At 47.9% G+C, this 12,624-nt stretch overlaps 1 protein-coding gene across 5 annotated transcripts in view; it reads left to right on the forward strand.

Annotated features, from left to right (window-relative positions):
• LOC121274982 overlaps positions 1 to 12,624 on the forward strand; it is a 66,679-nt gene that overhangs the window by 14,332 nt on the left and 39,723 nt on the right. The gene's annotated exons all lie outside the window — the stretch shown is intronic.

The following is a 12,624-nucleotide window of genomic DNA, read 5'->3' on the forward strand; positions in this document are numbered from 1 at the left end:
TGTTGAAGTGGTGATATTATCTAAAGGACAAAGAGATGTTGAAGGTGGTGATATTATCTAAAGGACAAAGAGCTGTTGAAGGTGGGGATATTATCTAAGGAATGTGCTAATTAAGGGTAGAAAGCAGGACGAGCAAGGTACAGATAGCCCTAGTGGGGGTGGGGTGGGGTGAAGGAATCGAAAAAGGCTAAAAGGTAGAGATAAAACAATGGATGGAAATACATTTAAAAATAATGGAAATAGGTGGGAAAAGAAAAATCTATATAAATTATTGGAAAAAAGGGGGATCGGAAAGGGGGTGGGGATGGAGGAGAGAGTTCATGATCTAAAGTTGTTGAACTCAATATTCAGTCCGGAAGGCTATAAAGTGCCTAGTCAGAAGATGAGGTGCTGTTCCTCCAGTTTGTGTTGAGTTTCACTCAGTTCCTACAGTTTGTGATAAATTTCACTCAGTTCCTCCAGTTTGTGTTGAGTTTCACTCAGTTCCTCCAGTTTGCATTGAGTTTCACTCAGTTCCTCCAGTTTGCATTGAGTTTCACTCAGTTCCTACAGTTTGTGATAAATTTCACTCAGTTCCTCCAGTTTGTGTTGAGTTTCACTCAGTTCCTCCAGTTTGCGTTGAGTTTCACTCAGTTCCTCCAGTTTGTGTTGAGTTTCACTCAGTTCCTCCAGTTTGCGTTGAGTTTCACTCAGTTCCTCCAGTTTGTGTTGAGTTTCACTCAGTTCCTCCAGCTTGTGTTGAGTTTCACTCAGTTCCTCCAGTTTGCGTTGAGTTTCACTCAGTTCCTCCAGTTTACGTTGAGTTTCACTCAGTTCCTCCAGTTTGTGTTAAGTTTCACTCAGTTCCTCCAGTTTGTGTTGAGTTTCACTCAGTTCCTCCAGTTTGCGTTGAGTTTCACCCAGTTCCTCCAGTTTGTGTTAAGTTTCACTCAGTTCCTACAGTTTGTGATAAATTTCACTCAGTTCCTCCAGTTTGTGTTGAGTTTCACTCAGTTCCTCCAGTTTGTCTTGAGTTTCACTCGGTTCCTCCAGTTTGTGTTGAATTTCACTCAGTTCCTCCAGTTTGTGTTGCGTTTCACTCAGTTCCTCCAGTTTGCGTTGAGTTTCACTCAGTTCCTCCAGTTTGTGTTGAGTTTCACTCGGTTCCTCCAGTTTGCATTGAGTTTCACTCAGTTCCTCCAGTTTGTGTTGAGTTTCACTCGGTTCCTCCAGTTTGCATTGAGTTTCACTCAGTTCCTCCAGTTTGCGTTGAGTTTCACTCAGTTCCTCCAGTTTGCGTTGAGTTTCATTCGGTTCCTCCAGTTTACGTTGAGTTTCACTCAGTTCCTCCAGTTTACGTTGAGTTTCACTCGGTTCCTCCAGTTTGCATTGAGTTTCACTCAGTTCCTCCAGTTTGTGTTGAGTTTCACTCAGTTCCTCCAGTTTGCGTTGAGTTTCACTCAGTTCCTCCAGTTTGCGTTGAGTTTCACTCGGTTCCTCCAGTTTGCGTTGAGTTTCACTCGGTTCCTCCAGTTTGTGTTGAGTTTCACTCGGTTCCTCCAGTTTGCGTTGAGTTTCACTCGGTTCCTCCAGTTTGCATTGAGTTTCACTCGGTGCCTCCAGTTTACGTTGAGTTTCACTCAGTTCCTCCAGTTTGCATTGAGTTTCACTCGGTTCCTCCAGTTTGCGTTGAGTTTCACTCAGTTCCTCCAGTTTGTGTTGAGTTTCACTCAGTTCCTCCAGTTTGTGTTGAGTTTCACTCAGTTCCTCCAGTTTGTATTGAGTTTCACTCAGTTCCTCCAGTTTGTGTTGAGTTTCACTCAGTTCCTCCAGTTTGTATTGAGTTTTACTCAGTTCCTCCAGTTTGTGTTGAGTTTCACGCAGTTCCTCCAGTTTGCGTTGAATTTCACTCAGTTCCTCCAGTTTGTGTTGAGTTTCACGCAGTTACTCCTGTTTGCGTTGAGTTTCACTCGGTTCCTCCAGTTTGCGTTGAGTTTCACTCGGTTCCTCCAGTTTGCGTTGAGTTTCACTCGGTTCCTCCAGTTTGCGTTGAGTTTCACTCGGTTCCTCCAGTTTGCGTTGAGTTTCACTCGGTTCCTCCAGTTTGCGTTGAGTTTCACTCGGTTCCTCCAGTTTGCGTTGAGTTTCACTCGGTTCCTCCAGTTTGTGTTGAGTTTCACTCAGTTCCTCCAGTTTGCATTGAGTTTCACTCAGTTCCTCCAGTTTATGTTGAGTTTCACTCAGTTCCTCCAGTTTGCATTGAGGCTTTTCAGAGTTTCTCTGCTGCAGCCAGTAAACATTGGTCATAAACACCACCGCTCGAAAATGGACTGATTCCAATTCGGATTCGCTTTGACACAATTTAACCCCATGGGAACACATTCCCTCCCCCTGCCCTTTCACTTTGAGTCCCTCTCGCTCTGTCTCTCTTTCTATCTCTCGCTCTCCGACTCTATCTCTGTTTCCCTCTCTTGCTCTTTCTCCCCCTCCATCTGTCTGCCTGACCCTCTCACTCCATCTCTCTGTCTCCCTGTATCTCTGTCTCCCTCACTGTCTCTTTCCCTCTGTGTGTGTCTCTCACTCACTGTTTCTCTGGCTTTCTCCCTCACTGTCTCTCCCCCTCTTTGTGTGTCCATCTCTCTCACTGTCTCCCGCTTTCTCTTAATGTCTCCCCATGTGTGTGTCTCTCTCACTGTCTTTTTCTCTCTGTATCTCTCTCTCCCTGTGTGTGTTCTCTCTCTCTTTCTCACTGTCTCTCTACCTGTGTGTGTTTCTCTCTCTCAGTCTCTCTCCCTGTGTGTGATCCCTCTCTCTTTCTCATGGTCTCTCTCCCTGTTTGTTTCTCTCTCTCACTATATCTCTCCCTGTGTGTGTTCTCTCTCTTTCTCTGTCTCTCTCCCTGTGTGTGTTTCTCTCTCACTGTCTCTCTCCGTGTGTGTTCTCTCTCTCTTTTTCTCATTGTCTCTCTCCCTGTGTGTGTTTCTCTCTCTCACAGTCTTTCTCCCTGTGTGTGTTCTCTCTCTCTTTCTAACTGTCTCTCTGTTTGTGTTTCTCTCTCTCACTGTCTCTCTCCATGAGTGTGTTCTCTCTCTCTCTCTCTCACTGAGACTCTCCCTGTGTGTGTTCTCTCTCTCTCTCACTCTGAGTCTCTTACTGTGTGCGTTCCCTCTCTCTCTCTCTCACTGAGTCTCTCCCTGTGTGTGTTCTCACTCTGAGTCTCTTCCTGTGAGTGTTCCCTCTCTCTCTCTCTCACTATCTCTTTCCCTGTGTTCTCTCTCTCTCTCACTCATTATCTCTCTCCCTGTGTGAGTTCTCTCTCTCTCTCTCACACTCTCTATGAGTCTCTCCCTGTGTGTTCTCTCTCGCTCTCACACTGAGTCTCTCCCTGTGTGTGTTCTCTCTCTCTCTCACTCTGAGTCTCTTCCTGTGAGTTTTCTCTCTCTCTCACTCACTCTGAGTCTCTCCCTGTGTGAGTTCGCTCTCTCTCTCTCTCTCACTGAGTCTCTCCGTGTGTGTTCTCTCTCTCTCTCTCTCACTGAGTCTCTTCCTGTGTTTTCTCTCTCTCTCTCTCACTCTGAGTCTCTTCCTGTGTGTGTTCTCTCTCTCACTGAGTCTCTCCCTGTGTGTGTTCTCTCTCTCTCACTCTGAGTCTCACCCTGTGTGCGTTCCCTCTCTCTCTCTCTCACTGGGTCTCTTCATGTGTGTTCTCTCTCTCTCTCACTATCTCTCTCCCTGTGTGTTCTATCTCTCTCTCTCTCTCTCTATGAGTCTCTCCCTGTGTGTTCTCTCTCTCTCTCACACTGAGTCTCTTCCTATGTGTGTTTTCTCTCTCTCACTATCTCTTTCCCTGTGTTCTCTCTCTCTCTCACTCATTATCTCTCTCCCTGTGTGAGTTCTCTCTCTCTCTCTCTCACACTGAGTCTCTCCCTGTGTGTTCTCTCTCGCTCTCACACTGAGTCTCTCCCTGTGTGTGTTCTCTCTCTCTCTCTCACTCTGAGTCTCTTCCTGTGAGTTTTCTCTCTCTCTCACTCACTCTGAGTCTCTCCCTGTGTGAGTTCGCTCTCTCTCTCTCTCTCACTGAGTCTCTCCCTGTGTGTGTTCTCTCTCTCTCTCTCACTCTGAGTCTCTTCCTGTGTGTGTTCCCTCTCTCTCTCTCTCACTGGGTCTCTCCATCTGTGTTCTCTCTCTCTCACTATCTCTCTCCCTGTGTGTTCTCTCTCTCTCTCTCTATGAGTCTCTCCCTGTGTGTTCTCTCTCTCTCTCTCACACTGAGTCTCTTCCTATGTGTGTTTTCTCCCTCTCACTATCTCTTTCCCTGTGTTCTCTCTCTCTCTCACTCTGAGTCTCTTCCTGTGTGTGTTCCCTCTCTCTCTCTCTCACTGGGTCTCTCCATGTGTGTTCTCTCTCTCACTATCTCTCTCCCTGTGTGTTCTCTCTCTCTCTCTATGAGTCTCTCCCTGTGTGAGTTCTCTCTCTCTCTCTCTCACACTGAGTCTCTCCCTGTGTGTTCTCTCTCTCTCTCTCACTCTGAGTCTCTTCCTGTGAGTTTTCTCTCTCTCTCACTCTCTCTGAGTCTCTCCCTGTGTGAGTTCGCTCTCTCTCTCTCACTGAGTCTCTCCCTGTGAATGTTCTCTCTCTCTCTCTCTCACTGAGTCTATTCCTGTGTTTTCTCTCTCTCTCTCTCACTCTGAGACTCTTCCTGTGTGTGTTCTCTCTCTCACTGAGTCTCTCCCTGTGTGTGTTCTCTCTCTCTTACTCGGAGTCTCTTCCTGTATGTGTTCCCTCTCTCTCTCTCACTGAGTCTCTCCCTGTGTGTGTTCTCTCTCTCTCACACTGAGTTTCTCCCTGTGTGTGTTCTCTCTCTCTCTCTCTCTCACTGAGTCTCTCCCTGTGTGTGTTCTCTCTCTCTCTCTCTCACTGAGTCTCTCCCTGTGTGTGTTCTCTCTCTCTCTCTCTCACTGAGTCTCTCCCTGTGTGTGTTCTCTCTCTCTCTCTCACTCTGAGTCTCTTCCTGTGTGTTTTCTCTCTCTCTCTCACTCTGAGTCTCTTCCTGTGTGTGTTCCTTCTCTCTCTCTCACTGAGTCTCTCCCTGTGTGTGTTCTCTCTCTCACTCTGAGTCTCTTCCTGTGTGTGTTCCTTCTCTCTCTCTCACTGAGTCTCATCCTGTGTGTGTTCTCTCTCTCACTCTGAGTCCCTTCGTGTGTGTGTTCCTTCTCTCTCTCTCACTGAGTCTCTCCCTGTGTGTATTCTCTCTCTCACTCTGAGTCTCTTCCTGTGTGTGTTCCCTCTCTCTCTCTCTCACTGGGTCTCTCCATGTGTGTTCTCTCTCTCTCTCACTATCTCTCTCCCTGTGTGTTCTCTCTCTCTCTCTCTCCCACTGAGTCTCTCCATGTGTGTGTTCTCTCTCTCTCTCTGAGTCTCTCCCTGTGTGGGTTCTCTCTCTCTCTCTATGAGTCTCTCCCTGTGTGTGTTCCCTCTCTCTCTCTCACACTGAGTCTCTTCCTATGTGTGTTTTCTCTCTCTCACTATCTCTTTCCCTGTGTTCTCTCTCTCTCTCTCACTCACTATCTCTCTCCCTGTGTGAGTTCTCTCTCTCTCTCTCACACTGAGTCTCTCCCTGTGTGTTCTCTCTCTCTCCCTCACACATTGAGTCTCTCCCTGTGTGAGTTCTATCTCTCTCTCTCACACACTGAGTCTCTCCCTGTGTTTTTTTCTCTCACACTACCTCTTTCCCTGTGTTCTCTCCCTCTCTCTCACTATCTCTCTCCCTGTGCGAGTTTTCTCTCTTCACTGAGTCTCTTCCCTGTGTGAGTTCTCTCTCACACTGAGTCTATCCCTTTGTGTGTTCTCTCTCTCTCTCACACTGAGTCTCTCCCTGTGTGTGCTTTTCTCTCTCACTATCTCTTTCCGTGTTCTCTCTCTCTCACTATCTCTTTCCCTGTGTGAGTTCTCTCTCTCTCACACTGAGTCTATCCCTGTGTGTGTTCTCTCTCTCTCACACACTGAGTCTCTTCCTGTGTCTGTTTTCTCTCTCACTATCTCTCTCACTGTGTTCTCTCTCTCTCTCTCACTATCTCTCTCCCTGTGTTCTCTCTCTCACTTTCTCTCTCCCTGTGTGAGTTCTCTCTCTCTCCCTCACACATTGAGTCTCTCCCTGTGTGAGTTCTCTCTCTCTCCCTCACACACTGAGTCTCTCCCTGTGTGTTTTTTCTCTCACACTACTTCTTTCCCTGTGTTCTCTTTCTCTCTCTCACTCTCTCTCCCTGTGTGAGTTCTCCCTCTCACTGAGTCTCTCCCTGTGTGAGTTCTCTCTCACACTGAGTCTATCCCTTTGTGTGTTCTCTCTCTCTCACACACTGAGTCTCTTCCTGTGTCTGTTTTCTCTCGCACTATCTCTCTCCCTGTGTTCTCTCTCTCTCACTATCTCTCTCACTGTGTGAGTTCTCTCTCTCTCTCACTGAGTCCCTCCACGTGTGTGTTCTCTCTCTCTCTCTCACTGAGTCTCTCACTGTGTGTGTTCTCTCTCTCTCTCTCTCTCACTGAGTCTATCCCTGTGTGTGTTCTCTCTCTCTCTCTCTCTCACTGAGTCTCTCCCTGTGTGTGTTCTCTCTCTCTCTCTCACTGAGTCTCTCCCTGTGTGTGATCTCTCTCTCTCTCTCACTCTGAGTCTCTTCCTGTGTGTGTTCCCTCTCTCTCTCTCACTGGGTCTCTCCATGTGTGTTCTCTCTCTCTCTCTCACTATCTCTCTCCCTGTGTGGGTTCTCTCTCTCTCTCTATGAGTCTCTCCCTGTGTGTATTCCCTCTCTCTCTCTCACACTGAGTCTCTTCCTATGTGTGTTTTCTCTCTCTCACTATCTCTTTCCCTGTGTTCTCTCTCTCTCTCTCACTCACTATCTCTCTCCCTGTGTGAGTTCTCTCTCTCTCTCTCACACTGAGTCTCTCCCTGTGTGTTCTCTCTCTCTCCCTCACACATTGAGTCTCTCCCTGTGTGAGTTCTCTCTCTCTCTCTCACACACTGAGTCTCTCCCTGTGTTTTTTTCTCTCACACTACCTCTTTCCCTGTGTTCTCTCTCTCTCTCTCACTATCTCTCTCCCTGTGCGAGTTTTCTCTCTTCACTGAGTCTCTCCCTGTGTGAGTTCTCTCTCACACTGAGTCTATCCCTTTGTGTGTTCTCTCTCTCTCTCACACTGAGTTTCTCCCTGTGTGTGTTGTCTCTCTCTCTCTCCCTGAGTCTCTCCCTGTGTGTGTTCTCTCTCTCTCTCTCACACTGAGTCTCTCCCTGTGTGTGCTTTTCTCTTTCATTATCTCTTTCTGTGTTCTCTCTCTCTCACTATCTCTTTCCCTGTGTGAGTTCTCTCTCTCTCTCACACTGAGTCTATCCCTTTGTGTGTTCTCTCTCTCTCACACACTGAGTCTCTTCCTGTGTCTGTTTTCTCTCTCACTATCTCTCTCCCTGTGTTCTCTCTCTCACTTTCTCTCTCCCTGTGTGAGTTCTCTCTCTCTCCCTCACACATTGAGTCTCTCCCTGTGTGAGTTCTCTCTCTCTCTCTCACACACTGAGTCTCTCCCTGGGTGTTTTTTTCTCTCACACTACCTCTTTCCCTGTGTTCTCTTTCTCTCTCTCACTCTCTCTCCCTGTGTGAGTTCTCTCTCTCACTGAGTCTCTCCCTGTGTGAGTTCTCTCTCACACTGAGTCTATCCCTTTGTGTGTTCTCTCTCTCACACACACTGAGTCTCTTCCTGTGTCTGTTTTCTCTCTCACTATCTCTCTCCCTGTGTTCTCTCTCTCTCACTATCTCTCTCGCTGTGTGAGTTCTCTCTCTCTCTCACACTGAGTCTCTCCATGTGTGTGTTCTCTCTTTCTCTCTCACTGAGTCTCTCCCTGTGTGTGTTCTCTCTCTCTCTCACTGAGTCTCTCCCTGTGTGTGTTCTCTCTCGCTCTCTCTCTCACTGAGTCTCTCCCTGTGTGTGTTCTCTCTCTCTCTATCACTCTGGGTCTCTTCCTGTGTGTGTTCTCTCTCTCTCTCTCTCACTCTGTCTCTTCCTGTGTGTGTTCCCTCTCTCTCTCTCACTGAGTCTCTCCCTGTGTGTGTTCTCTCTCTCTCTCTCACACTGAGTTTCTCCCTGTGTGTGTTCTCTCTCTCTCTCACTCTGAGTCTCTTCCTGTGTGTGTTCTCTCTCTCTCTGAGTCTCTCCCTGTGTGTGTTCTCTCTCTCTCTCTCACACTGAGTCTCTCCCTGTGTGTGCTTTTCTCTCTCACTATCTCTTTCCCTGTGTGAGTTCTCTCTCTCTCTCACACACTGAGTCTATCCCTTTGTGTGTTCTCTCTCTCTCACACACTGAGTCTCTTCATGTGTCTGTTTTCTCTCTCACTATCTCTCTCCCTGTGTTCTCTCTCTCTCACTATCTCTCCCTGTGTTCTCTCTCTCACTTTCTCTCTCCCTGTGAGTTCTCTCTCTCTCCCTCACACATTGAGTCTCTCCCTGTGTGAGTTCTCTCTCTCTCTCTCTCTCACACTGAGTCTCTCCCTGTGTTTTTTTCTCTCACACTACCTCTTTTCCTGTGTTCTCTCTCTCTCTCTCTCACTATCTCTCTCCCTGTGCGAGTTCTCTCTCTCACTGAGTCTCTCCCTGTGTGAGTTCTCTCTCACACTGAGTCTATCCCTTTGTGTGTTCTCTCTCTCTCTCACACACTGAGTTTCTCCCTGTGTGTGTTCTCTCTCTCTCTCACACTGAGTTTCTCCCTGTGTGAGTTCTCTCTCTCTCTCTCACTCTGAGTCTCTTCCTGTGTGTGTTCTCTCTCTCTCTGAGTCTCTCCCTGTGTGTGTTCTCTCTCTCTCTCTCTCTCACTCTGAGTCTCTCCCTGTGTGTGCTTTTCTCTCTCATTATCTCTTTCTGTGTTCTCTCTCTCTCACTATCTCTTTCCCTGTGTGAGTTCTCTCTCTCTCTCACACTGAATCTATCCCTGTGTGTGTTCTCTCTCTCTCACACACTGAGTCTCTTCCTGTGTCTGTTTTCTCTCTCATTATCTCTCTCCCTGTGTTCTCTCTCTCTCACTATCTCTCTCGCTGTGTGAGTTCTCTCTCTCACTCACACTGAGTCTCTCCATGTGTGTGTTCTCTCTCTCTCTCTCAATGAGTCTGTCCCTGTGTGTGTTCTCTCTCTCTCTCTCTCTCACACTGAGTCTCTCCATGTGTGTATTCTCTCTCTCTCTCTCTCACACTGAGTCTCTCCCTGTGTATTCTCTCTCGCTCTCACACTGAGTCTCTCCCTGTGTGTTTTCTCTCTCTCCTTCTCACTCTGAGTCTCTTCCTGTGTTTTCTCTCTCTCTCTCTCACTCTGAGTCTCTTCCTGTGTGTGTTCTCTCTCTCACTGAGTCTATCCCTGTGTGTGTTCTCTCTCTCTTAGTCTGAGTCTCTTCCTGTATGTGTTCCCTCTCTCTCTCTCACTGAGTCTCTCCCTGTGTGTGTTCTCTCTCTCTCTCACTCTGAGTCTCTTCCTGTGTGTGTTCTCTCTCTCTCTCACTCTGAGTCTCTTCCTGTGTGTGTTCTCTCTCTCTCTCTCACACTGAGTCTCTCCCTGTGTGTGCTTTTCTCTCTCACTATCTCTTTCCGTGTTCTCTCTCTCTCACTATCTCTTTCCCTGTGTGAGTTCTCTCTCTCTCACACTGAGTCTATCCCTGTGTGTGTTCTCTCTCTCTCACACACTGAGTCTCTTCCTGTGTCTGTTTTCTCTCTCACTATCTCTCTCCCTGTGTTCTCTCTCTCTCTCTCTCACTATCTCTCTCCCTGTGTTCTCTCTCTCATTTTCTCTCTCCCTGTGTGAGTTCTCCCTCTCACTGAGTCTCTCCCTGTGTGAGTTCTCTCTCACACTGAGTCTATCCCTGTGTGTGTTCTCTCTCTCTCACACACTGAGTCTCTTCCTGTGTCTGTTTTCTCTCTCACTATCTCTCTCCCTGTGTTCTCTCTCTCTCTCTCTCACTATCTCTCTCCCTGTGTTCTCTCTCTCATTTTCTCTCTCCCTGTGTGAGTTCTCTCTCTCTCCCTCACACATTGAGTCTCTCCCTGTGTGTGTTCTCTCTCTCTCTCTCTCACACACTGAGTCTCTCCCTGTGTGTTTTTTCTCTCACACTACCTCTTTCCCTGTGTTCTCTTTCTCTCTCACTCTCTCTCCCTGTGTGAGTTCTCTCTCTCACTGAGTCTCTCCCTGTGTGAGTTCTCTCTCACACTGAGTCTATCCCTTTGTGTGTTCTCTCTCTCACACACACTGAGTCTCTTCCTGTGTCTGTTTTCTCTCTCACTATCTCTCTCCCTGTGTTCTCTCTCTCTCACTATCTCTCTCGCTGTGTGAGTTCTCTCTCTCTCTCACACTGAGTCTCTCCATGTGTGTGTTCTCTCTCTCTCTCTCACTGAGTCTCTCCCTGTGTGTGTTCTCTCTCTCTCTCACTGAGTCTCTCCCTGTGTGTGTTCTCTCTCTCTCTATCACTCTGGGTCTCTTCCTGTGTGTGTTCTTTCTTTCTCTCTCACTGAGTCTCTCCCTGTGTGTGTTCTCTCTCTCTCTCTCACACTGAGTTTCTCCCTGTGTGTGTTCTCTCTCTCTCTCACTCTGAGTCTCTTCCTGTGTGTGTTCTCTCTCTCTCTGAGTCTCTCCCGGTGTGTGTTCTCTCTCTCTCTCTCACACTGAGTCTCTCCCTGTGTGTGCTTTTCTCTCTCACTATTTCTTTCCCTGTGTTCTCTCTCTGTCTCACTATCTCTTTCCCTGTGTGAGTTCTCTCTCTCTCTCTCACACTGACTCTATCCCTTTGTGTGTTCTCTCTCTCTCACACACTGAGTCTCTTCCTGTGTCTGTTTTCTCTCTCACTATCTCTCTCCCTGTGTTCTCTCTCTCTCACTATCTCTCCCTGTGTTCTCTCTCTCACTTTCTCTCTCCCTGTGAGTTCTCTCCCTCTCCCTCACACATTGAGTCTCTCCCTGTGTGAGTTCTCTCTCTCTCTCACACTGAGTCTCTCCCTGTGTTTTTTTCTCTCACACTACCTCTTTCCCTGTGTTCTCTCTCTCTCTCTCTCACTATCTCTCTCCCTGTGCGAGTTCTCTCTCTCACTGAGTCTCTCCCTGTGTGAGTTCTCTCTCACACTGAGTCTATCCCTTTGTGTGTTCTCTCTCTCTCTCACACACTGAGTTTCTCCCTGTGTGTGTTCTCTCTCTCTCTCACTCTGAGTCTCTTCCTGTGTGTGTTCTCTCTCTCTCTGAGTATCTCCCTGTGTGTGTTCTCTCTCTCTCTCTCTCTCACTCTGAGTCTCTCCCTGTGTGTGCTTTTCTCTCTCATTATCTCTTTCTGTGTTCTCTCTCTCTCACTATCTCTTTCCCTGTGTGCGTTCTCTCTCTCTCTCACACTGAATCTATCCCTGTGTGTGTTCTCTCTCTCTCACACACTGAGTCTCTTCCTGTGTCTGTTTTCTCTCTCACTATCTCTCTCCCTGTGTTCTCACTCTCTCACTATCTCTCTCGCTGTGTGAGTTCTCTCTCTCACTCACACTGAGTCTCTCCATGTGTGTGTTCTCTCTCTCTCTCTCTCAATGAGTCTGTCCCTGTGTGTGTTCTCTCTCCCTCTCTCTCTCTCACACTGAGTCTCTCCATGTGTGTATTCTCTCTCTCTCTCTCTCACACTGAGTCTCTCCCTGTGTATTCTCTCTCGCTCTCACACTGAGTCTCTCCCTGTGTGTTTTCTCTCTCTCCTTCTCACTCTGAGTCTCTTCCTGTGAGTTTTCTCTCTCTCTCACTCACTCTGAGTCTCTCCCTGTGTGAGTTCGCTCTCTCTCTCTCACTGAGTCTCTCCCTGTGTGTGTTCTCTCTCTCTCTCTCTCTCACTGAGTCTCTTCCTGTGTTTTCTCTCTCTCTCTCTCTCTCTGAGTCTCTTCCTGTGTGTGTTCTCTCTCTCTCTCTCTCTCACTGAGTCTCTTCCTGTGTTTTCTCTCTCTCTCTCTCACTCTGAGTCTCTTCCTGTGTGTGTTCTCTCTCTCACTGAGTCTATCCTTGTGTGTGTTCTCTCTCTCTTAGTCTGAGTCTCTTCCTGTATGTGTTCCCTCTCTCTCTCTCACTGAGTCTCTCCCTGTGTGTGTTCTCTCTCTCTCTCTCTCACTGAGTCTCTCCCTGTGTGTGTTCTCTCTCTCTCTCTCTCACTGAGTCTCTCCCTGTGTGTGTTCTCTCTCTCTCTCTCACTCTGAGTCTCTTCCTGTGTGTTTTCTCTCTCTCTCTCACTGAGTCTCTTCCTGTGTGTGTTCCTTCTCTCTCTGTCACTGAGTCTCTCCCTGTGTGTGTTCTCTCTCTCACTCTGAGTCTCTTCGTGTGTGTGTTCCTTCTCTCTCTCTCACTGAGTCTCTCCCTGTGTGTATTCTCTCTCACACTCTGAGTCTCTTCCTGTGTGTGTTCCCTCTCTCTCTCTCTCTCACTGGGTCTCTCCATGTGTGTTCTCTCTCTCTCTCACTATCTCTCTCCCTGTGTGTTCTCTCTCTCTCTCTAAGAGTCTCTCCCTGTGTGTTCTCTCTCTCTCTCTCTCACACTGAGTCTCTCCATGTGTGTGTTCTCTCTCTCTCTCTCTGAGTCTCTCCCTGTGTGTGTTCTCTCTCTCTCTCACACTGAGGCTCTC

The sequence above is a fragment of the Carcharodon carcharias genome (assembly GCF_017639515.1).
Source record: "Carcharodon carcharias isolate sCarCar2 chromosome 39 unlocalized genomic scaffold, sCarCar2.pri SUPER_39_unloc_5, whole genome shotgun sequence".
Classification (NCBI taxonomy): Eukaryota; Metazoa; Chordata; class Chondrichthyes; order Lamniformes; family Lamnidae; genus Carcharodon; species Carcharodon carcharias.